Below are 25910 nucleotides of genomic sequence, written 5' to 3' on the forward strand. Positions count from 1 at the left end.
CCTTATGTGTTCCAGTTACCTTACATTCAACAAGCCCATTCGCATATGCATACCCACTTAGCCTCTGCAAACATTTTCCTTCACGTGTCTCCTCAAAATTGACTCAAACTTGCCTTTTTTCCCCTTTTTTGCTTAAAAAGGAAAAGTTTAGCTTACCAGGCACCCTCCTACACAAACATTACCTTTCCTAATTGATTCATATATCAAGAGATGTTTACATTGTTACACATTAGGTAGGGTTCAGTTCTATACTTGAAGCTTTATTATTAAAAATAATCTAGAGATAGAGAAAAAACTTTGAGTAAAACATATAATATCTTCTTTATAGGTTTAACATATTTTTCTTTCAACAAAAATATTTGCCAGCTTGTAAACTACACATATGTCCCGATGATATGCATTTAATGATGGTGATCATCGGAAGTATAATACCAATATTAAAGGTCATTTTCATTTTAACTTAAAACTTTCTCCTAGGTAATGATTATTTCAGGTATAAAACTGTGAATATGAGTTTCTTTGAAGTGAAAATATCAATAAACTGGGAAACATGGACAATGAAGATGTTTTGTATCCAAATGATGAGGCAGAAACATGACCTCATTGAATTTCCATCTTCTCTTAGGCAGAGAGGGAATATAATGGCTCATAATCATTTTGTGAGAGAGATATGAGAAAAATACATATTTATGATACATCATTGAATAGCTGAACTTATAAAAATTGTGTGCAAATTGATTTTTTTCAGGTTGAATTAGAAATGCCATAGGAAAAATGTTTTTAGGAAATTTATAGTGCCTTCTTTTATGGATGGTGTTGTTACTTCTTAACGCCTCATGTCTTCAGGTTAAAGTTTAATCCATTGTTTTTCTCATTGAAAACTATATTTGACCGTATAACAATCCCCTGAAAATATTTTGAAAGAAAGCTACAATAATTTTGGGCATAATCTTTTTAATTATAGGAAGGCCAACATTCTAATTAAATTCTTATAAATAATATTTTTAAATTGTGTAAAAAATCTGGTTAATTGGCCAACACAATAATGGCCTTTTTTTCTCATTTTTTGTCAAGTACTTTGGTAAACAAATTTCAGGTTTTTAAAAGACTACGTCTGGAAGTTTTTGAGGATTTGGATTACTGATAAAGAGGTAGAAAAAGTAATATGGGACAATTTAAAATAAATTGTAGTATATAGATTAGAATTCTAACTTGAAGGCAATGATAAAACGTTCTTAGCAAGAAATTTGGTAAAATATTAATAAACACTAAAAAATAACAGCACTTTACTATTTGTAGCTTGTTTAACAAATCCAATACTATCAAATTTTGTGTTTAATGGAAGGTCAGTTGAAGCAAAACGGAACACATTCTCATCAGTGCTCTGTAGTCATTTATTGCCATTTCACTGTAATATACTTGTTGATTTAGGTCATTCTCAGTAATATTCTTTTCATAATCACTAAATTTACCTACAAACCCTGAGGAAGAAAAAGAAAGAAAGAACATATGTACAACACTAGGTATATATTTATACTTAAATTATACTTAACTTATCCTTAGTTTCTGATTTTTTTTCCATATGATGTTTATATAGTTCACACTTGGTTCACTCAAATTATATGACTTTGAAGTTTTATCTATAGCTGGATAAATACACCATTTGGCTCCTTAGAATTATAAATCGAATATAAAGAACAATGGTGATCTATTATTACAGCTAAGAGAAAAAGTTACTTAGTAACAAATGCATAATCTATCTGTTCCAGTATTCACTAGTCATGTGAGGCACATTTTGTTCCCAAGGTCTCTTCTCAAAAAGGAAAGAGATAAGAAAAGTACATTGAAAAAATTTTTATATCTGTAGTCTTTTAAAAAATTTTCATTATTTTTTTTGCTAGGCTGAAAAAACTCTTTCCTATTTTTTAAATCCTTTTCAAAAATTTCAATACACCACTGTTTTAACTGTATCCTTAAATATTCTACATGTCTCTATTTTTAATGACTTGTGGTATATTCCCAGTGATGAAGATACCATTAGTTCAATTGCTTTTTTCCTCTCCTTGGTTTAGAGTAGAAGGACATTTTCTCCTTCACAAACATATAAAATGACATTGTTTAGCTTTCTAAGTCTCTTAAGTGGTAATTTGGGGGAGAAAACAGTTCTCCTACTATAGCTGTTGTACAAAATGACAAAGGTAGAAACAACTGCTTCTGTCCCAAAGGCACAACTGTCCACACTCAAAGTGAATGTCATTCCAAGAATCAATTATGTGTTGAGAAAGAAACCACTCAAGGCACCAGACTGTATTTTCAAAAAGTAAAACAAAGGCATCTCTAGTTTATAGGTTTTTTTCATTGGAGGAGAAAATCTTAGACATTCTTTTCTCACTTTTTTAGGTGGCTTAAATCTCACAAATATATTGGCACATTGCTTTACATTTACCTTCCAATTTTTTTCTAGTGGAAAACTGTTTCAACTTATACAAGGCAGCAGTCTTCATTGGACCAAAATAATATTTACCCCCAAATGTTAACATTCTAACTCAAGTGTCCAAAGTGGAAACAGCTAAGAATTTTATCGGCCATAACAAACAATATAAATTGAAAAAAAAATTTTTAAACACCCATCAAAATAAACATTTTAACCTGTTTATTTGGTGATATTATATACCATAATAACCAGACAGCAACATTTTAATTTCCCCTTTTTGTTTAATTCAGGCAATGTTTTTTATTTCCTCCTAATACATTGATGGGGAGTTGTTCACATTTGTGAAGCATATTCCTTTTCAAAGAGCTGGACTATCATTCTAGGTCTCATTAACCATGGGAGCTCAGCAAACATGGAAACATGTGGGGACCAGCAGGCTGTTGGTTCATGTTAAAGTCAATCCAACTGCTGCCTGTGGGTCCAGATGTAGAACTAAGCCTCCTAAGAGGCTGGGAAGAGCCATGTACTTATCAGGCTTAGGCCAGATGGGTAGTGCCATTTTTACTGAATGCAAGCAAACAAAAATTGAGGCAGACATCAAGTCACACAAATTGGGCATATGGGGAGAGATTACCAGGCGAGGTTTCATATTTTAGTTGGCATGCTGGGGGCCAGGACCTTACTCTTGGTGTCCCAAATCCTATAATTTGAATGGCCATATTCATTGCAAAGCTCACCAGTGTTCTTAAACCACTGCAGGACTTTGAAAGGACCTAATGGATTGAAGGACTTCGGGATGTGGTGGCGTTAACCTAGTAGATTGACACAGAGTAGGGATTGACACTACTTAAAATAATATAGGGGACTTCTCTGGTGGCACAGTGGTTAAGAATCCGCCTGCCAGTGCAGGGGACATGAGTTCGAGCCCTGGTCCGGGAAGATCCAACATGCCGTGGAGCAACTAAGCCCATGCGCCACAACTACTGAGCCTGTGCTCTACAGCCCATGAGCCACAACTACTGAGCCCGTGTGCCACAACTACTGAAGCCGTGCGCCTAGAGCCTGTGCTCCACAACAAGAGAAGCCACTGCAATGAGAAGCCCACGTACCGCAATGAAGAGTAGCCCCCACTCGCCACAACTAGAGAAAGCCCGCACACAGCAACAAAGACCCAGCGCAGTCAAAAATAAGTTTGTAAAAAAAGGTAAAAAAATAATATAAATGCGTCAGAATTATTCCTATCAATAGAAAAAAAGAAAAAAACCACACTGAAGAAATCCTCCTATCATCTGCTAACATGAATAATAGGATCTTATCTTCTTTTAAGTAGATTCTGTCCTTTTCAAATCAGCAAACACTCTGAAGATCCCAAATTTCTCTCAGGGAACCCTTTTGATAAGCTTTCTACTGCCTCTACTTAGTGGTCCAGAAACTTCCCAAGACACAAGATCACTACACCTAGTATCAAGAACACAAGTTTAAGGAGATTAGTGACAACTGACATGACGTCACAAGAGGTAGTCCCTGGTCACATTTTCAGCTGGCCACCAATACTCTTAACTAACAAACAGTATCAGTGCTGTCAGCACACCAGCCACCTCGTTAAAACCTTGGAAGTAGACTAAAATGATTTTTCTCACAGCTGAATCTGGCTCTAATGTGCTGTTATTTAGCACTTGGTAACATTTTACAGATTCATGCCTTGGAAGTCTAACTGGTCCAGGCTCTCTGTGTTTTACTAAATCATTTCAACAGCCTCTCAGTAAGTCCTCTGCTTCCTTCTTATCCTTTGTTTCCTCCATACAATACACTAAATAGCTGTTAACTTTGAGTGCATTTTAATTGATTATTTCTATCTTAATCTACCAATCCTAACTGATTCACTATTTTTGCAGGCTATTCAGCACTCATGCAATTTCCCGTATAATTCCTTATGTTTTCATATTAACAGGGAGTCAAGATGGTGCTGAAAGCATTGGGTTAGAATTCCACTCCAGCCAACTGCTTGACATGTGATTAAAGGCAAGTTACTTCTTCAGCAACATGACGATAGTAATACATCCTTTTAAGTTTGATGAAGATTCCCTGAGATTAAATGAGATAGTCTGTCAAGACCCCAGCATGGAGTCAATTACTGAGTAGGCCTTGAACAATTGGAGTTCCTTAATTTCCTGAGTTTTCAGCCATTTCTTCTGAAGATTCTAAATTTCTTAATGGTAAAGATTAATAATATTTGTAGGAATACTATTTTTTTCGTGCACACGTTTTAAACATTAATGTCAAATCTATCAATAGTTTCTTTTATGGCGTATATACTTTGTATCTTACAAACTTCTCCAAGATTACACATATATTTTTTGAATGCTCTTATAGTTTTATTTTAGACATTTATATCTTTAATCTACCTCGAATATATGTTGTTTTTGTCTTGGCACCAAGTTAGGAATCTAACAGGTTTTTTTCACCTCCATTTGTTCAGTCCTATTCTCAATAGTTTGGCATGCCCCACACCATGGATTCTGTTCTCCTCCATTTCCATATGTATATGAATGTATCAGTGTCATACAATTCTAACTGTTATATTTTTAAAGCATACTCTGATATCTGATAGCATAAATTCTCCATCTTTTTCCTTCTTTCATTAAATTTATTTGGCTACTTCTGCATCTTTTCTGAGAATTGGACTGTCAAGTTTCATTTAAAAATCTTGTTAGTTTTTTTGATATTGAGCTGCATGAGCTGCTTGCATATTTTGGAGATTAATCCTTTGTCAGTTGCTTCATTTGCAAATATTTTCTCCCATTCTGAGGGTTGTCTTTTCATCTTGTTTATGATTTCCTTTGCTGTGCAAAAGCTTTTAAGCTTCATTAGGTCCCATTTGTTTATTTTTGCTTTTATTTCCATTTCTCAAAAATGGGCAGAAGACCCAAATAGACATTGCTCCAAAGTAGATATACAGATTGCCAACAAACACATGAAAGAATGCTCAACATCATTAATCATTAGAGAAATGCAAATCAAAACTACAATGAGATATCATCTCACACCGGTCAGAATGGCCATCATCAAAAAATCTACAAACGATAAATGTTGGAGAGGGTGTGGAGAAATGGGAACCCTCTTGTACTGTTGGTGGGAATGTAAATTGATACAGCCACTATGGAGAACAGTATGCAGGTTCCTTAAAAAACTAAAAATAGAACTACCATACAACCCAGCTATCCCACTACTGGGCATATACCCTGAAAAAACCATAATTCAAAAAGAGTCATATACCACAATGTTCATTGCAGCTCTATTTACAATACCCAGGACATGGATGCAACCTAAGTGTCTATCGACAGATGGATGGATAAAGAAGATGTGGCACATATATACAATGGAATATTACTCAGCCATAAAAGGAAATGAAATTGAGCTATTTGTAATGAGGTGGATGGCCAGAGTCTGTCATACAGAGTGAAGTAAGTCAAAAAGAGAAAAACAAACACCGTATGCTAACATATATATATGGAATCTAAAAAAAAAAAAAAATAGTGGTCACGAAGAACCTAGGGGCAAGACAGGAATAAAGACACAGACCTACTAGAGAATGGACTTGAGGATATGGGGAGGGGGAAGGGTAAGCCGGGACAAAGTGAGAGAGTGGCATGGACATATATACACTACCAAAGGTAAAATAGATAGCTAGTGGGAAGCAGCCGCATAGCACAGGGAGATCAGCTCCCTGCTTTGTGACCAACTAGAGGGGTGGGATAGGGACGGTAGGAGGGAGGGAGACACAAGAGGGAAGAGATATGGGGACATATGTATATGTATCACTGATTCACTTTGTTATAAAGCAGAAACTCACACACCATTGTAAAGCAATTATATTCCAATAAAGATGTTAAAAAAAATCTTGTAAGGCTTTGAATTGGGATTGCATTTATTCTGCAACTTATTTAGTGGAGAATGTCTATCTTTACTATATTTTATTTCTGTTTGGAATTAATTAATTGATTAATTAATCTATTTAATTATATTTTCTTTTATGACCTATGGTAATGATTTTATTATAGATATTGCACATTTGCAATAGCTTTATTCCTAGACACTTTCTTTAATTTTCTGTCATTTTCATTTATGAGTAGGGCTTTTTAAAATTCACATTTTCTAATTTTCCATTGCTGATATTTTGATAGATATGACACATCAAGTGAGGAAAATTTCTTCTTGTACTACATACCTGCCAAATAAAAAGTATCATAAATAGGAGAGGAACCAAGATGGCAGAGTAGAAGGATATGCTCTCACTCCCTCTTGCAAGAACACCAGAATCACAACTAGCTGCTGGAAATCATCAACAGGAAGACACTGGAACTCACCCAAAAAGATACTCCACATCCAAAGACAAAGGAGAAGCCACAATGAGATGGTAGGAGGGGCACAATCACAGTAAAATCAAATCCCATAACTGCTGGGTGGGTGACTCACAGACTGGAGAACACTTATACCACAGAAGTCCACCCAGTTGAGTGAAGGTTCTGAGCCCCACGTCGGGCTTCCCAACCTGGGGGTCCAGCAATGGGAGGAGGAATTCCTAGAGAATCAGACTTTGTAGCCTAGTGAGATTTGATTGCCGGACTTTGATAGGACTAGGGGAAACAGAGACTCCACTCTTGGAGGGCACACACAAAGTAGTGTGCACATCGGGACTCAGGGGAAGGAGCAGTGACCCCAGGGGAGACTGAAACAGACCTACCTGCTAGTGTTGGAGGGTCTCCTGCAGAGGCGGGTGGGGGGGGGGCTGTGGCTCACCGTGGGGACAAGGACACTGACAGCAGAAGTTCTGGGAAGTGCTGTTTGGCATGATCCCTCCCAGAGTGCACCATTAACCCCACCAAAGAGCCCATAAATAGGAGGCTCCAGTGTTGGGTCGCCTCAGGCCAAACAACCAACAGAGAGGGAACCCAGCCCCACCCATCAGCAGACAAGTGGAATAAAGTTTTACTGAGCTCTGCCCACCAGAGCAACAGTCAACTGTACCCACCACCAGTCCCTCCCAACAAGCCTCTTAGATAGCCTCATCCACCAGAGGGCAGAGAGCAGAAGCAAGAAGAACTCTAATCCTGCAGCCTGTGGAACAAAAACCACATTCACAGAAAGACAGACAAGATGAAAAGGCAGAGGGCTATGTACTAGATGAAGGAAAAAGATAAAACACCAGAAAAACAACTAAATGAAGTGGAGATATGCAACATTCCAGAAAAAGAATTCAGAATAATGATAGTGAAGATGATCCAGGACCTCGGAAAAAGAATGGAGGCAAAGACTGAGAAGATGCAAGAAATGTTTAACAAAGACCTAGAAGAATTAAAGATCAAACAAACAGAGATGAACAATACAAAACTGAAATTAAAAATACACTAGAAGGAATCAGTAGCAGAATAAGTGAGGCAGAAGAACGGATAAGTGACCTGGAAGACAGAATGGTGGAATTCACTGCTGTGGAACAGAATAAAGAAAAAAGAATGAAAAGAAATGAAGACAGCCTAAGAGACCTCTGGGACATTAAATGCAACAACATTCGTATTATAGGGCTCCCAGAAGGAGAAGAGAGAGAGTAAGGAACAGAGAAAATATTTGAAGAGATTACAGTCGAAAACTTCCCTAACATGGGAAAGGAAAGAGCCACCCAAGTCCAGGAAGCACAGCGAGTCCCATACAGGATAAACCCAAGGAGAAATATGCCGAGACACACAGTAATCAAATTGGCAAAAGTTAAAGACAAAGAAAAATTACTGAAAGCAGCAAGGGAAAAACGACATATAACATACAAGGGAACTCCCATAAGGCTAACAGCTGATTTCTCAGCAGAAACTCTACAAGCCAGAAGGGAGTGTCATGATATACGTAAAGTGATGAAAGGGAAGAAGCTACAACCAAGATTACTCTACTGGGCAAGGATCTCATTCAGATTTGATGGAGAAATCAAAAGCTAAGAGAATTCAGCACCACCAAACCAGTTCTACAACAAATGCTAAAGGAACTTCTGTAAGTGAAAAACACAAGAGAAGAAAAGGACTACAAAAACAAACGCAAAACAATTAAGAAAATGGTCATAGGAACATACGTATCGATAATTACCTTAAACATGAATGGATTAAATGCTCCAACCAAAAGACACAGGCTTGCTGAATGGATACAAAAACAAGACCCATCTATATGCTGTCTACAAGAGACCCACTTCAGACCTAGGAACACATACAGACTGAAAGTGAGGGGATGGATAAAGATATTCCATGCAAATGGAAATCAAAAGAAAGCTGGAGTAGCAATCCTCATATCAGATAAAATAGACTTTAAAATAAAGAATGTTACAAGAGACAAGGAAGGACACTACATAATGATCAAGGGATCAGTCCAAGAAGAATATATAATAATTATAAATATACACGCACCCAACACAGGAGTACCTCAATACATATGGCAACTGCTAACAGCTATAGATGAGGAAATCGACAGTAACACAATAATAGTGGGGGACTTTAACAACTCACTTACACCAATGGACAGATCATCCAAAATAAAAATAAATAAGGAAACAAAAGCTTTAAATGACACAATAGACCAGATAAATTTAATTGCTATTTATAGGACATCCATCCAAAAACAGCAGATTACACTTCCTTCTCAAGTGCGCATGGAACTTTCTCCAGGATAGATTACATCTTGGGTCACAAATCAAGCCTCAGTAAATTTAAGAAAACTGAAATCATACCAAGCATCTTTTCTGACCACAGTGCTATGAGATTAGAAATCAATTACAGGGAAAAAAACGTAAAAAACACAAACACATGGGGCTAACCAATACGTTACTAAATAACCAAGAGATCACTGAAGAAATCAAAGAGGAAATCAAAAAATATCTAGAGACAAATGACAATGAAAACACGACAATCCAAAACCTATGGGATGCAGCGAAAGCAGTTCTAAGACGGAAGTTTATAGCTATATAAGCCTACCTCAAGAAACAAGAAAAATCTCAAGTAAACAATGTAACCTTACACCTAAAAGAACTAGAGAAAGAAGAACAAACAGAACCCAAAGTTGGCAGAAGGAAACAAATCATGAAGATCAGAGCAGAAATAAATGAAATAGAAACAAAGAAAACAATAGCAAAGATCAATAAAACTAAAAGCTCGTTCTTTGAGAAGATAAACAAAATTGATAAACCATTAGCCAGACTCATCAAGAAAAAGAGGCAGAGGACTCAAATCAATAAAATTAGAAATGAAAAAGGAGAAGTTACAACAGACACCGCAGAAATACAAAGCATCCCAAGAGACTACTACAAGCAACTCTATGCCAATAAAATGGACAACCTGGAAGAAATGGACAAATTCTTAGAAAGGTACAACCTTCCAAGACTGAACCAGGAAGAAACAAAATATATGAACAGACCAATCACAAGTAATGAAATTGAAACTGTGATGAAAAATCTTCCAACAAACAAAAGCCCAGGACCAGATGGCTTCACAGGTGAATTCTATCAAACATTTAGAGAAGAGCTAACACCCATTCTTCTCAAACCCTTCCAAAAATTTGCAGAGGAAGCAACACTCCCAAACTCATTCTATGAGGCCACCATCACCCTGATACCAAGACAAGACAAAGACACCACAAAAAAAGAAAATTACAGACCAATATCACTGATGAATATAGGTGCAAAAATCCTCAACAAGATACTAGCAAACACAATCCAACAACACATTAAAAGGATCATACACCATGATCAAGTGGGATTTATCCCAGGGATGCAAGCATTCTTCAATATACACAAATCAAGCAATGTGATATACCATACTAACAAACTGAAGAATAAAAACCATATGATAATCTCAGTAGATGCAGAAAAAGCTTTTGACAAAATTCAACACCCATTTATGAAAACTCTCCAGAAAGTGGGCATAGAGGGAACCTACCTCAACATAATAAAGGCCATATATGACAAACCCACAGCAAACATCATTCTCAATGGTGAAAAACTGAAAACATTTCCTCTAAGATCAGGAACGAGACAAGGATGTCCACTCTCACCACTATTATTCAACATAGTTTTGGAAGTTCTAGCCATGGCAATCAGAGAAGAAAAAGAAATGAAAGGAATCCAAATCAGAAAAGAAGAAGTAAAACAAACTGTCACTGTTTGCAGATGCCAAGATACTATACATAGAGAATCCTAAAAATGCCACCAGAAAACTACTAGAGCTAATCCATGAATTTGGTAAAGTTGCAGGATACAAAATTAATGCACAGAAATCTCTTGCATTCCTATACACTAATGATGAAAAATCTGAAAGAGAAACACTCCCATTTACCATTGCAACAGAAAGAATAAAATACCTAGGAATAAACCTACCTAGGGAGACAAAAGACCTGTATGCAGAAAACTATAAGACACTGATGAAAGAAATTAAAGATGATACCAACAGATGGAGAGATATACCATGTTCTTGGTTTGGAAGAATCAATATTGTGAAAATGACTGTACTACCCAAAGCAATCTACAGATTCAATGCAATCCCTATCACACTACCACTGGCATTTTTTACAGAACTAGGACAAATCATCTAAAGTTTTGTATCAGTACACAAAAGACCCCAAATAGCCAAAGCAGTCTTGAGGGAAAAAAAAGGAGCTGGAGGAATCAGACTCCCTGACTTTGGACTATACTACAAAGCTACAGTAATCAAGACAATTACTGGCACAAAAACAGAAACATAGATCAATGGAACAAGATAGAAAGCCCAGAGGTAAACCCACGCACCTATGGTCAACTAATCTATGACAAAAGAGGCAAAGATATACAATGGAGAAAAGACAGTCTCTTCAATAAATGGTGCCAGGAAAACTGGAGAGCTACACGTAAAAGAATGAAATTAGAACACTCTCTAACACCATACACAAAAATAAACTCAAAATGGATTAAAGACCTAAATGTAAGACTGGACACTATAAAACTCTTAGAGGAAAACATAGGAAGAACACTCTTTGACATAAATCACAGCAAGATCTTTTTTGATCTACCTCCTAGAGTAAATGAAATAAAAACAAAAATAAACAAATGGGACCTAATGAAACTTGAAAGCCTTTGCACAGCAAAGGAAACCATAAACAAGACAAAAAGACAACCCTCAGAATGGGAGAAAATATTTGCAAATATTGCAAATGTGGACAAAGGATTAATCTCCAAAATATATAAACAGCTTATGCAGCTCAATATTAAAGAAACAAACAAACCAATCCAAAAATGGGCAGAAGACCTAAATAGACATTTCTCCAAAGAAGACATACAGATGGCCAAGAAGCACATGAAAAACTCCTCAACATCACTAATTATTAGGGAAATACAAATCAAAACTACAATGAGGTATCACCTCACACCAGTTAGAATGGGCATCATCAGAAAATCTACAAACAGCAAATTCTGGAGAGGGTGTGGAGAAAAGGGAACCCTCTTGCACTGTTGGTGGAAATGTAAATTGATACAGCCACTATGGAGAACAGTATGGAGGTTCTGTAAAAAACTAAAAATCGAATTACCATATGATCCAGCAATCCCACTACTGGGCATATACCCAGAGAAAACCATAATTCAAAAAGACACATGCACCCCAATGTTCATTGAAGCACTATTTACAATAGCCAAGTCATGGAAGCAACCTAAATGCCCATTGACAGACGAATGGATAAAGAAGATGTGGTACATATATGGAATGGAATATTACTCAGCCATAAAAAAGAATGAAATTGAGTCATTTGTTGAGATGTGGTTGGATCTAGAGACTGTCATACAGAGTGAAGTAACTCAGAAAGAGAAAAACTAATATCGTATATTAACGCATGTATGTGGAACCTAGAAAAATGTACAGATTAACCGGTTTGCAGGGCAGAAGTTGAGACACAGATGTAGAGAACAAACGTATGGACACTGAGGAGGGAAAACCGCGGTGGGGTGGGGATGGTGGTGTGCTGAATTGGGCAATTGGGACTGACATGTATACACTGATGTGTATAAAATTGATGACTAATAAGAACCTGCAGTTCTTAAAAAAACAAAAACAAACAAACAAACAAAAAGAACTAATACTAAACTTTCTTTGGGTTACTTGTATGGAAATATGTTAATATAAATGTTTCAGACATTACATGAAATTTCTAAAAATCTTATATGTTCTGGTATAACGTTATGTCATAATTCTAGTTATTACTTTAAAATGTACATCTCAGAAATAAAAAAATGCAATAAAATAAAATTATTATAGAATTTACCCATAAAAAAACCAAAAAAATATCATAAATAGGTGTCACTTTTAATAAATGAGTTTTTTGCATTTATTGAAATGATTTTGTTTTTTCTCTTTAATCGTTTAAAAAATAAATTCCATTAAAACATTTTATAGTGTTGAATCTTCCTTGCATTACTATTATCAAGCAACTCTTTTTTTAACATCTTTATTGTAGTATAATTGCTTTACAATGGTGTGTTAGTTTCTGCTTTATAACAAAGTGAATCAGCTATACATTATCAAGCAACTTTTTATACACTGCTGTATTTAACCTATTAACTTTTTATAGAAGTTTTGCAGCTATACTTAAATGTAAACTTGGCCTATGGTTTTACTTTTCAGAATTGTTCCATTGTCTTTTAATATCCATTTTTACCAAAGAGAAATCTTTTATATTAATCTCATTCCCTTGTAATTAAATTTTTTACTTCTGTCTCTTTAAGTTTCAAGGATTTTCAAATTATCTTTTCTCTTTTGCAGTTTTCCAAGTGTTTCCAGGTGGTTGTCCTTTTTATTTATCCTGCTTAGCACTGGATGGTCTGTTCTAAACAGAAAACACCTATATTTCTTCAGCTTTGAGAATCCCCTACTCCATTTTATTTTTTGACTATTTCCTTCTATCAGTCCTTTCAAAAACTCTCATTGGTTGAATGTTGGACCTTCTGGGTCTCTCTTCCATGTTTCTCTCCCCGCCACCTGCCCAAGTCTGTTTGTCTCTTCGTGCTGTGTTGCAGGTGAAGCGACTGCTGTAACAGGCTAGCGCTCTCATTTACTTTTCAGGTGTAATCATTCTACTATTCAGCCCATCAATCCTTGTTTTTAGTACTCATGACCACATCATTTTTATCTTCAGAATTTAAAATTCAGCCTGTTTTTTTTCATGGATGAGATAGCCCTCTGAAAATATTTTTGTTCCTTTAAACTATTTGTGGCTTCCTTTTATAATGATTTTCCTTCAAATGTTTTGTGATTTTTTTATAGTATTCACATCTGTGTATTTGGGAAGACCTGTTTGTGAAATTAATGTTGATTACCATTGCCTGCATTTAGAAGTAGAGGGGTGTGTGTGTGTGTGTGTGTGCGCGCGCGCGCGTGCGCGCATGCGCACGTCCAGATTTATTGCTTTAGCTGTGGATAAATACTTTTTCTCTTATGGCCTAGCACAAGAGGGGTAGGTGGAAGGCAACACCCTGACAGGCATCTTTACATCTTCGTAATGGCCTTGCCTTCCTCTCTTGGGCTGGCTATCGATGCTTCTACGTTTGGAGCAAGCACCCTTCTCTGGTTTGATTTTTCCTGCCATCACTGGCTTGATGTAGCCTAACCTTGATTCATCTCCTGGGGCTTGGATATGTTACCACCAGAAGAAAATCAGGGATTTTTAACAAAAAGGATCCAGGAGAATGCTGGCTAAATAACCTATAAGGTGTCCCATATAAAGCTAGTTTTATCTGAAACTTTCCCTAATGGTTGATATTTATTTTATTTTCCTAAATGCATAAAATGATTTTTTTAAATTGATAAAATGCACATGATTTAAAATTCAAGAGTTGCAAAAGTATGTGCAGTGAAAAGTGTGTCCCTCCTAACCTATTTCCTAACCACCTGGCCACCTAGTTCTCCTCCCCAGATCAACCTCCTTACTAGTCTTTCAACTCCTTGTTTTTTGATCAGGCTAGATAACAAAAGTATTACTATATTCATCATTCAATTACACAACAACAACTTTTCAACTCACTACATATGCAGGGTTTTATGTCCTGTTTTAGGCATTTGAATTCCTAAATCACATGAGATATTTAGTATTTGTTGACCAATACCCATGGACCCTTGAATACTGATTCCACAACTATAATAGTTAATAAGGTACACTTTTCTTGTGGATTATAAAACCAGCCATGTATTCCCTTGCTATCGTTTCCTTACATACTCCAAAGAAATGGGATGAATGTTTCATAGTGTAGTGCAGAAGTACCCCTCTTTCTCCAAAGCCCAGTCTGGGCTCCCCCAGTTGTAAGGGAAGGAGTAGGGTAATGGTTGCAATCCCCACCCAACTCCCTGTCACCTTCCCTAGAATCCTTCCTGGCTGATGTGGCCTCTCTGTACTTCTGGCCCTCAGAGGAGTCTGTAATACCCAAGACTTTATCTGGCCCAGGATCTTCTCTGATTAAGATCTGCTCTTAAGACCAAAGTGTTAACTAGGTCAGCCTCCAAAGAGGTTCCATGGAGGTGTTCCTTTTGCAGTGGGTTTCAAGTCTTTTTTTAAGACTGTGATCTACAATAAGAAGTACATTTCCTATCTTTCTCACACATACACATTTGAAACAAAATTTTAACAATTCTTACCCTAACTCTCTGTGATGCAATGTCCTATTTTCCATTATTTTTCATTTAAAAAATGTTATGATCCATGCAAATGGATTTCACAATCCACTAATGTAAGGCTTCCTGAAATTTGAAAACTATTGTATAATGACAATCTGCACATTGTCAAAGATGTTCCTTCTGTAGCCATAAAAGAGAAATGTCTACCATTTCATGTAATCTACTGCAAAATAGATTTTTTATAAAGTGAATCTTGTTTTCAATTATTTAATTCATACCTATACTTTTCTGGAATAATATTACTCCAGTTGACAATCTGGTCACTGCTGGTGTACCAGCAGTTCCAGTATTTACTAATCCTAAACCAGGTCCAGTCTTTACCTGTGCTGGTGAGAGCAGAAGTCTCCACCGAATCACTCCCTGCCCTCACCCCCGCTTTTCTTTTCTTTTTTTTTCCAGTCCAGTGATACTTTTTCGTCATTTTCTTTACACTTCGATTTTGGTTTTTTTAACTCACATTCATGTTCTCTCAAGACTACATAGCTTTTGCTTTTGCCCAAAACTGGAATCTCTTTTACATATTTGTAGATAGTTCCCTCAGTTCTCTCCCTCAGCCCTCACCATCTATGCTTAATAGAGCTTCGTTGCAATATTATATTTTGCCAGTAGGTGTATTTAACACGTGATGAAACCATTCAGAAAGTTCCTTAAGTTTTAGACTTCAGTTTACCCTGTAAAATATTTTCTTTATAATTTCTGTGATTAAAAAAACTTTTTTTAAGTTCACTTTGAGAATTTCAGCATGTACCTGTTTAAAAAATATTTAATTTTCAAGTTCAAACTTAAAATCAGGGCTTTCCAAAGTTATTAGCACTAGTAGTATATCCCTGTCCAGTGGAACAGATGTTGCCTGTATCTACAAATATTTCAAAAACAGATGAGGGCATGCAATATGCAATTCCTTTTGGCACGATTCATGGACATTTTGCCAGAAAATGTTTGAACAGATTTTAAATCTTTCGCCTCATTATCTTTGAAAAATATACAAACTCACACATTTTTGCAAGGTGTCTGTTATGAGTTACATGATGTGAAGAGTACCTCTTAACGAATATGCCTGTCAACATCAAAAAATTTGACTGTATAAAAATTGGAAAGATGAGGAAAAGGTCATGTGTACCATAATCATTAATAGCAGCATCACACAAGTGTATCTTAACCAAAAATATTTAGCCTGGTAGGTGCATAAAATTAAACTCCTTGAGAAAAATTAAAAGCACCTACATTCTAATACATTTCAAAGAGGCAGTACTTTTTTCAAGAATCATAGCTGTGAGCAATCCTTATTTTTCATGTCTTATCATGTATTTCTGCTTTGGAGTCCAGTTAAATTGTATCTCTTGACTTTTCCCCATGCCTTCATCTCTACATCTCTCTTCAGACTGTTTATTCCACCTGGAATTTTTTTTTTTTTTTCCTCACATCTCCATTTAGCACGTGCAGCATTTGGGGAAGTTTCATGTGGTTCATTGAAACCGAGCAACAGGGTCCATTTGAGGGCCTCTGAGGAGATAAAGCCAGGAAGGAGGACTGGAGCCAGACAGCTATAGAGATTTGTATACAAACTCCTAACTTTAGGAGTTTGCAATTAGCACTGGAGATTGGAGGATTTTAATCAGGGAGATGAATGACAGGATTGGAACTGCATTTTATATAATCTAATCCAGATGCATCCAAAAAATAAAAAATAAATTTAAAAGAGCAAAGCTGGAAGCAGAGTGGCCAGGCAGGAGTTTATTACAATAGTTTAGGCATGAAATGTTTAAAATTAGAGTCGGTGAATCCCACCATGCCTCAGGTCGGTGTCATTTATGGTCATTGCCCCTAATGTAAAGCCTTCCACTGTGTGTTGTTTTCCGTATTCTCACCCTCATGTTGAAGGGGCTTCTCTGCCCCACCATTCCCCTCCCCCACTTCCCAGACTTTTGCACACCACCCTCTGCGATGCCTAGCTTATGTAAGCTACCTCTCCCACATCTTTACCATCTACATAGACAGCTGACCCTACTCCCTGACCTTCACTGAAAAGTGGCTTCTCCAGCATCTGTCTCAAATGGACGCCACCTATCTTCCCGTGTCAAGCTGGGGAGGTGGGTGTAGACTCAGAATTCTCATGCCTCAATGCCACATCCAGACTTTTTATGATTCTTCATCTCTCTCCTCATGGAGGTTCATGACACTTTTACAGTATATGTTATGCTCTCATAAACTTTCCAGTCACTACCTTTCATTCATTATGTATGTTGGCACCCGATGCATTGTTCTTTCTAATCCTATTCCTGTCGTTACCTGGGGTAACTGCAGTGATCACTGGGTCTTTCAGAGAACACCCTCACTTCTTGTTAGATAGTTTTTTTCTATGCCAATGATCTTCACATATATTCCATGCCCCCGACTCAGACCATGCTTCATCAGACAGTGCTCCATTTCTGAAACATTCACAACTTGCTCTCATATCACGAACTCTTACCCCTCTGGTTCTTCTCACCACTTTTTCACAACCTCGTCAGCATCTACAATTTCTTGCTCCCTTTATTTTCATCCAGGGTTCCCTCCTTTCCTCACTTTCTTCTCTGTCCATGCGCCAACATTTGAACCCTTTTGGTAACCAGATAGGGTAAGGGGTCTCCAGATACAGAGAACAGGCATGGCTTTCTTGATACAAGAGAAGCCATTTTTTGGCCTAAGTCATTTTGTGATCTAAGCCTGGCCACAATACTTGCCCGTGAACAGGTCTCAGTAATTAACAATCTTAAGGGAACAAAAGACTGCAGAAACAGATGACTGTTGTCAGGCAAGAGAAGTAACAATAGCAAAGATATTATGTTGGTTGTAAAGACTCCCAGTTCTGTTTCAGTGGTAAAGATTAGCCTGAAGTGCTCAACCACCAGATCAACTGGAACCTAAGGGATGATGTTGACCTTTTCTGACCCTCGTGATGTCAATCAACTAAAGCTTGGACTCTGTTGTCTGCCCAAGCCCCCGCATGAATATGCATGCACGCTTAGCTTAAAACTTCCCCAATTTTGCTGTTCTGAGAGGCACTGCTTACTTGCTGCAGATAATAAATCCTTTCTTCTCCCATGCTTTGGCTTGGTTGTGTCTTTTGGCTTGACACCCACCAAGAGTCAAATCCAGTTTTTAGCAACACTTTCTTGCCATTTCTCTCAACTCTTGCCACTTTCCTTTCCCCTGTATCCACAGGCAAAACCAAAGTTTCAGCCTATTTAATTGCCCACTTTCTCCATTCTCCTTCTTGAGCTACTAAGTACTGCTGGAGCAAATTAGCACAAACAATAGATTGATATCTGACAAATTAACAGTTTCAAGAAGAACTGGGTCCTGAAATCTACCTAGATCATTTTCTGAGTTCCTCTAGTTGGTTCCCTCTTTTAATTTCCATAGTACTTTTTTCAACTTTTCCTTCTCAAAGCTCTGATGTCTCTGTCTCACTCTTCACTCAAAGCGGACACTTTACAGAGAAACTAGACAATATCAGAGGGAACTTTCCTCCAATTCCTCCCACTGAATTTGCAAACCTCCCAGCTCCTGCCACTTTCTCTTGCCTTCCTTCCCTCCAGTCACTGTGGAGTAGATGCGCCTCCTTCGGATCCAGGACCTTCCTGCTTCTGTACTGGATCCACCTTCTCCCACTTCATCTTTAACTCTTTACTATCAGCTATCTTTTCTCTTCAATAGCTACAACCACCCTCACACACAAGGTTTCTTCCCACCAGCATTTACACGGGCAAGTCTCTATTATTTTATTTATAGCCAGCCACCTTCTTCCTCCATCTTTCTCTATCATCTTTCTCTTTTTACACTCAGTGACTTCATTTTTCTCAACTTCTATTCATTTCTCAGCCTAATGTAATCTGGCTTTTGTTTCTAGAACACCAATGAATCTGTGCCTATTAAGATAGTTTGATGCTAAATGAGTCGCTATTTACTTGCCTCTATCACTGCATTTTAGACTGTTGTCTACTTTTTCTTCTTGAAATGCTCTTTCCTTCCCTCCCCATCCCTCCCTTAGCCTAGGTGACATTACATTTTCCTTGATCTTCTTCCTAACCTTATTTTCATCCTTGACTCCCCTCAATCCTTACCTCTTATATCTAGTTAATTACCAAGTCTCCTTACTTTTACTTGTTTGACTTCTGGAATCTAATTACTTCCCTTCATTTCCACTGTCCAGATTATAAAACAAGTTGGGGTTCTCTGCTTCCAGTGCCTCTGCCATTCTAATCTGCTCTTCATACTGTACCTTAACTGCATTTTCTAAAGTGCAAGTTTGATCATATCAATCCCTGTTTTTAATACCTTTTGTGGCTTCACAGACCTCCAAACTCCTTATGATGCCATGAAAGGCCTTATGACCTGCCTTCTGCTTACTGTTTGAGTCTAACTTTCTACAATTACCTCCCCCAAACTCTGTAATCCAGCCATATTGAATTACTAGCATTTCCTTAAATTTCCTGAAATATGCTGTTCTTTCTCTTGATCCTGACCTTCTGCAGATTATGAAATAATCTAACCTATGTCTAAAATGTTCATCATTCTCGTCTTTACTTCATAAGTTAGCATTCAGCTTATACAACATCTGATACAATGAGTGGTTTCTAATAACTCAAAACCTGGGTAGGGGCCTTTGAAGTTTGTCCCCAGAATCTTGTGTTTATCTCTACTTCAGCACATACCATATTCTGTTGTTAAGTACCCATCTACTGTTTGCTTCTTTGAGGAATAAGCAATTTGAGGGTAGGGCTTGTATTTACTCTGAACCTACAGTGTACAGCACTATGTCCAGCACACATCAAGTGATCAACAAGTATTTACTGAATTAAGGAATTAATAACTGTCTAAAAGTATCATGCTAAAAAATGGAAGCCATCTGTTGTACTTCGCAACTGGTAATCTCTGCCAGGACAGCTTCATTAGGGTTGAGCAGGTAAGAAAGGAAGGGAAACAAGGAAACAGAAGTTAGACCTCCCTTTTGAGAAACTTAGTTATTAAACAATTTAATTCATAAGAGCAATGATAAATAAATATCACAGAGGAATAACCTCTCAAGATTCATGCAGGGCATACAGGAAGAAAGTGAAGAATCTTGACTGGAGGGTATAAACTAAGAGATGAACACATGGTGAGATGTACCATATTTCTGGCTAGGAAAACAATATTATTAGACAGAATTATTTTTCTAAATTAATTTATAGTTTCAGTGCACTGTAGTGCAGATATTTCATTAATTTTTATTAATAATTTTTTATTATAAAAATAGTTCATGTTTGTGGGGAAAAATCAAGTCTCTCATTCTCTTACTTTCTCTTGTGTGTGTGTATGTATTCACACATGAATATATGTTTATACACACATACATATACATAATAGTCTTTTTTTAACACATATGGACTCTTTCTTTATGTACACTCCAGCAACTATTTTATTTAACTTAGCAGCATAACTTGGATATCTTTCTACATCAATACATATGGATCTACCTTATACATTTTTAAACTTCTAAAATGGAAAGTTATCACACATACAAAAGATTGCAGAAATCATTCCTCCCTCACGTCCCTTTCCAATCATAATTCCCCAAAGGTAAATACTATTGTGATTTTTTTTCAGAATTGGTTAATATTACTCATTTTTGAACTTTATACAAATGGAATCAAGCAGTGTGTTATTATTGTGTCTGGCTTCTTATACTCAACATTACATGTGAGTCATTCTGTAACTTGGCTTTTCATTGCTGTATTACATTACACGAATATGATACAATTTGTGCATTCCTCTTTTAGTGGACATTTGGGTTGTTCTGAGACAGAGAATATTATGAATAGGGGCTGTGGGAACATTCTTGTACACGTCTGTTTGTGAACATATGTACATATTTCTGTTGGGTATACACCTAGAATTGGAACAGCTGGGTGATAGGGTATTCATATATTTAGTTTTAGCAGATACTGCCAAAGAGTTTTCAAAATAATTATAGCAATTTATACTCCTATAGCAGTGTGTGTAACATATTCTTTTTAAAGCCCTAGAGTATCGCATTGTATAAATACATTGTAAATTTGGTTACTTTCAGTGTTTTTATTTTTAGTAGTACAGCAGTCCTTCAATAAACATTTCATAGGTATTTTTGTTTAGTCATGTGAGTGTATTGTTAAGCGTGTCAATGGGATAAAATGAAAAAAAAAAGTTGACAAAATAATTTTAAAGTTCACTTGGAAAAATTAGTGTTTTCAATACAAAATTAGGCAATGACATTTTTTTAAAAGACAATCATTAAAATTGTAGCCCTAGTACACATACATCAATGAACAGGAAAGATAGCTACATCAGTTAGGTTCCAAACAGGAACCAAACTGAATATTTAAAGCAGAGGGAACTTAATGCATATAATGGGTTACACAGATGAGAGAAAAGACTGAGAAGCCACCCAAAGATTAATACTACAGCTGCAGCTGCTGTACACCTAGGCTGGAGGAACAAAGGTAGGGAGTGAAGTTCCCAGAGCTAAGGCGCGGGGTCAACTAGGGAACTAGGTAGAATCATGAGGTGCCTGTCCAAGCAGGGACAAAGTGCCAGAGAAGTGCAACCTCTGCCCAAGACACCACCTGAAGCAGAAAGAGGGATGAAATACTTTAGCGCCTCACTTCCTCCCATCAGTGCCTCTTACCTGTTAATAAGGGAGTGCAGAAAAAAGCTATGAAGGTCGGCCTGCTCAGGATACACAGAGCAGAGCAGCAGCAGGACAAGAAAGGGCTAACAGAACGGCAAATAGAATATATGATGAAAATGACATCACAAACCAGAGGGGACAGCAATGATGATTTAGTAAGTGCTACTGGCATCATTGTTACCTATATTATGAAAAATATCAAGCTAAATTGGGTTTTCATCTCCTACTGTAGCTCCAAATAAATTACAGGGGTGTGAAAGAGTTAAATGTAAACAATTGAAGCTCTATAAGAAAGAAAGATTTTTAGAAGGGGGGATGATTTATTGTGCATAAAAGCAACGGAAAAAATCTGAAAAAACCTTTGATAATTTAAATGTAAAATAACACCATACAAAATTAAGACACATAACAAAGTGAGAAAAATATTAGTAAACATATGAAAAAGGGTTAATACTATAAAAGTAAAAAAAAAAAAGTTTCATAAATAAATAGAAAAGTGAGCAAAAACAACAACAGATATTTCATAAAAAAAGATAAAACAGCCACAGATAATACCCAAATTTCCAGTTATCAAATTAATACACATTTAAATAAATATACATTTGTCAATTAAACTGACAAATATTATAAAATATTTGTTAATGCCACAGTATGGGGAAAAAATGCATGCTACAGTAATAAATGGACTAATATGCTGCCATTAAAATTATTTTTCAAGAAATATTTGGTGACAAATATTCTTGATAAAATACGGTGAAAACATTAGGATTTAAGCTACATTAAAATTAAGTTAAAATTGTGTTAAAAAATAAAACAACCCAGACGTACAAATGCACAGAATAAAATACTCAAAGGAATATACCAATACATTAAACAGTTAACTAAAATGATGATTTCTGGACAAATTTTATTTCATTATACATTTCTGAAACTTTCAAATATTCTGTAGAGAACCTGAAAAAAGGACTGACGTGAAGTCAAAAGATCTAGAGGTACACAGCGTTGTGGAAGGTTGTTTGCAAAGAGGGAGAGATTTACACGGGTTTGCAGGCTGAAAGGAAAGAGGCAGCGGAGAAGAACCAATTGAAGATGAAAAGGGCTAAAAATTGCTGAGGAAAGGTCTTGGAGGAGACTGGTTGAGCTCTAGAGCACTGATGGGGAAATTAGGTCTGAATAGGAAAGTATGAGGAATAAATAAAAAGCCTTAGGAAGCAAGGATGAGAGCCAGAACCTGAGGGAATTTGTACTCTATGACCTTGATTTTCTTTCTGTGTTTTCAGGCAACGCTTGCTGAGGGTGAGGAGTTGAATAGTAGATTTATAGAGACTACTACTTTGCTGAAGAAAATAAGAGGGGAGAAGTTGCTGAGGAAAATCAAAGAATTAACAAGTTGTCTTGAAGGCTTCTTTGAGGTCAGATATCTTAACTTTGTAATGGTGGCATCATTCTCTGCAATTATGTGCATTTCTCCATCAAGAGTGCCTATTTTTATACAACAAACACATGAATATAACATAAAAGAAGCAGACTCACAGATAAAGAGAACAAACTAGCGGTTACCAGTGGGGAGAGGGAAGGGGGGAGGGGCAAGAAAGGGGTAGCTTATTTTATACATAATAGTTAGTACCTATTGAGGGTATTAAGAGGTATAAACTATTATGCATAGTTTATTATGCATAGTAAGTTTAACTTATTATGCAAAGTAAGTTATGGGGATATATTGTACAACACGGGGAATATAGCCAATACTTTATAATAACTATACGTGGAGTATTACTTTTAAAAATTATGAATCACTATATTGTATACCTGTAACTTATAATGTTGTACATCAACTATACTTCAATCAACAAAAAAAGATTACCTATTTTTAATAATAGAGGCACTGGAAGTTTAGAATGTTCTCTAGTTGAGAATTTGCAGACTGGACATAATAATGAGATTAAAAGGTTAAAAAATTGATGGTACAGAGAAACTGGAGTCTGTGCTGGGATCGATGCTGGGCAGGAAAGGAATGAGTCCTGGACTGGGGGGTGGTGGGGGACAGAGCAGGTCACTGGATGCAGACTATTACTGCACTGGGTGAAAGAGAAGTAAAAATATGTTCTCTGCCTTTACTGGACACCCATAGCCTCTGAATCGAACTTTGGCATTCACTACAATCTGTGTCGTGTTTTAGTTGATAGTATTTTTTCTTTAACATCTTCATTGGAGCGTAATCGCTTACGTTTTCTTTTTAACCACACCCAGCTCTTGCCTGCATCTGTGTACTCCTGAGGTACCCACCCGAGCGCTCTCCATCTGGCAGTTGTCCAAGTACTTTCGCTGGAAGAGTGAAGGCAACCAAACATGTTGATTTTTGGCATCATGGAAAGTGCTTTGGTTAAACTGAGAACTACTCTTTTGGAGATTGTGTAGTCAAAAGTATTAATTAAATTGACAACAGTGCCTGCCAGTGACATCAATATGGTGCTTCTTGGGGAGAAGCCAGTTGAAGGTGTTACTGGGACTAGAGTGAGCTCAGGGCATCAAATTTAACTGCACTTAAGGAAGTACCATATTTTAAAGCTGCAAACTAATGGTGAAAAGACCTGATTCATAAGCAGGCACAGTTTGCTCTGTGATCTGGGACTGACTGTCTTGTGCCTGAAGGAATAATAACTTTGGATATCGCTCAATTAGTACCTACTCAAGAAGGTGGCAGGAACCTCCTGCTTCTCCCTAAAAGCTTGGTTTCAGAAAGTGAATTTGTCTGATACTATACCACCAGGGCATACTCTTCTTAAATTATACACTCCAAAACTTCTCCTGTCAATTTTTCATTATTTAAGTAGAAACTCACAAGAATTCAAGGCTTTATTTTATAGGAGGAGTAAAGATAGAGAATATATTACTCTCTGATAGTGGTGAGGCTTGGGGGTTGGGAGGAAGAAGAATTACAGTTCTTCCTTTTGGTAACTTTAACTGTGGTTCTGTACGTGTGCATACACACACACACACACACACACACACACACACACACACACACACACACACACACACACACACACACCCCAAAACACACTCACACGTACTCATCACTCACTCGGTAACTTGGTCACTCACTCAGGCAAACCTTCTTTCCAATCTTATTCTTTACAGTTGGTTATTAAAATCCCAACTCTGGTATTTTAGTGTTTTCAAGGCTCTTTCTTAGATATTCATGAATCTAGTAGACCTCATCCCAGTGAACAGTCTTAATTATAGTCAGTTGCCCCAAATTGGCTTTCTTGAATTTAAATGCATTTGCCATTTCATTTTTCAAGATGAATTTGATTGAATGTCTTGTAGTGATTGATGCAAGCTCATTCAGAATATATGAATAATAAATTTATTGCTCTCTAGAAATAAGTCATAGATCAAAAAATCTCTTTGGCTTAATATTTTACTGTTAAAGATTAAACAGTTCTTCTAAATAACTTAGCAACCCTTTCAAACTCAAACTGTTTAGCTCTATGTTTAAGGAAACTATTGAAATTGTTCAGTTCCCTTGGGTACAGTTGTGCAATTTGGATTTAGCTGGTCTGCAGATTGTACTCATCTATGTTAATGTCTCTGTAATGAGAATGATCCAACTGTGTCATAACCTTTTGGGTCTTAACCTCCTTCATTTACATAAACTTCTACTTCTCCTTTACACTAGCCTTGCCATTTTAGGATGAATGCATCAGTCTTCTTCCTCTTTCTCCTACGACCTGATTTTTGTTGCTAAAAAAATCAATTGGCTTTTCTTACATTTGAAAAAAAACATGTTCACAGTAGATTTCTAAACATTTGAAAGATGCTCGGTGTTATAACAAAGGGAAGCAAGTTAGAAGGACTTTAGCAATATTACCATGATTTTAAGAGAAAAACTCAGTAACTTACTTACTCTTAAAAATGTGTTAAATTTGAACATATTAAAAATATAAATAGACTGTTAAATAAGTGACTTTAATGTATATTCAGTCTCTTGCTTCAAATGGAACATGTTATTATTTAGAATAGTGCTACCACCTAATATTCTAAAAATATATGTGTTAAAAGC

Source organism: Grampus griseus (assembly GCF_964374135.1).
Source record: "Grampus griseus genome assembly, chromosome: 7".
In the NCBI taxonomy this organism is placed as follows: domain Eukaryota; kingdom Metazoa; phylum Chordata; class Mammalia; order Artiodactyla; family Delphinidae; genus Grampus; species Grampus griseus.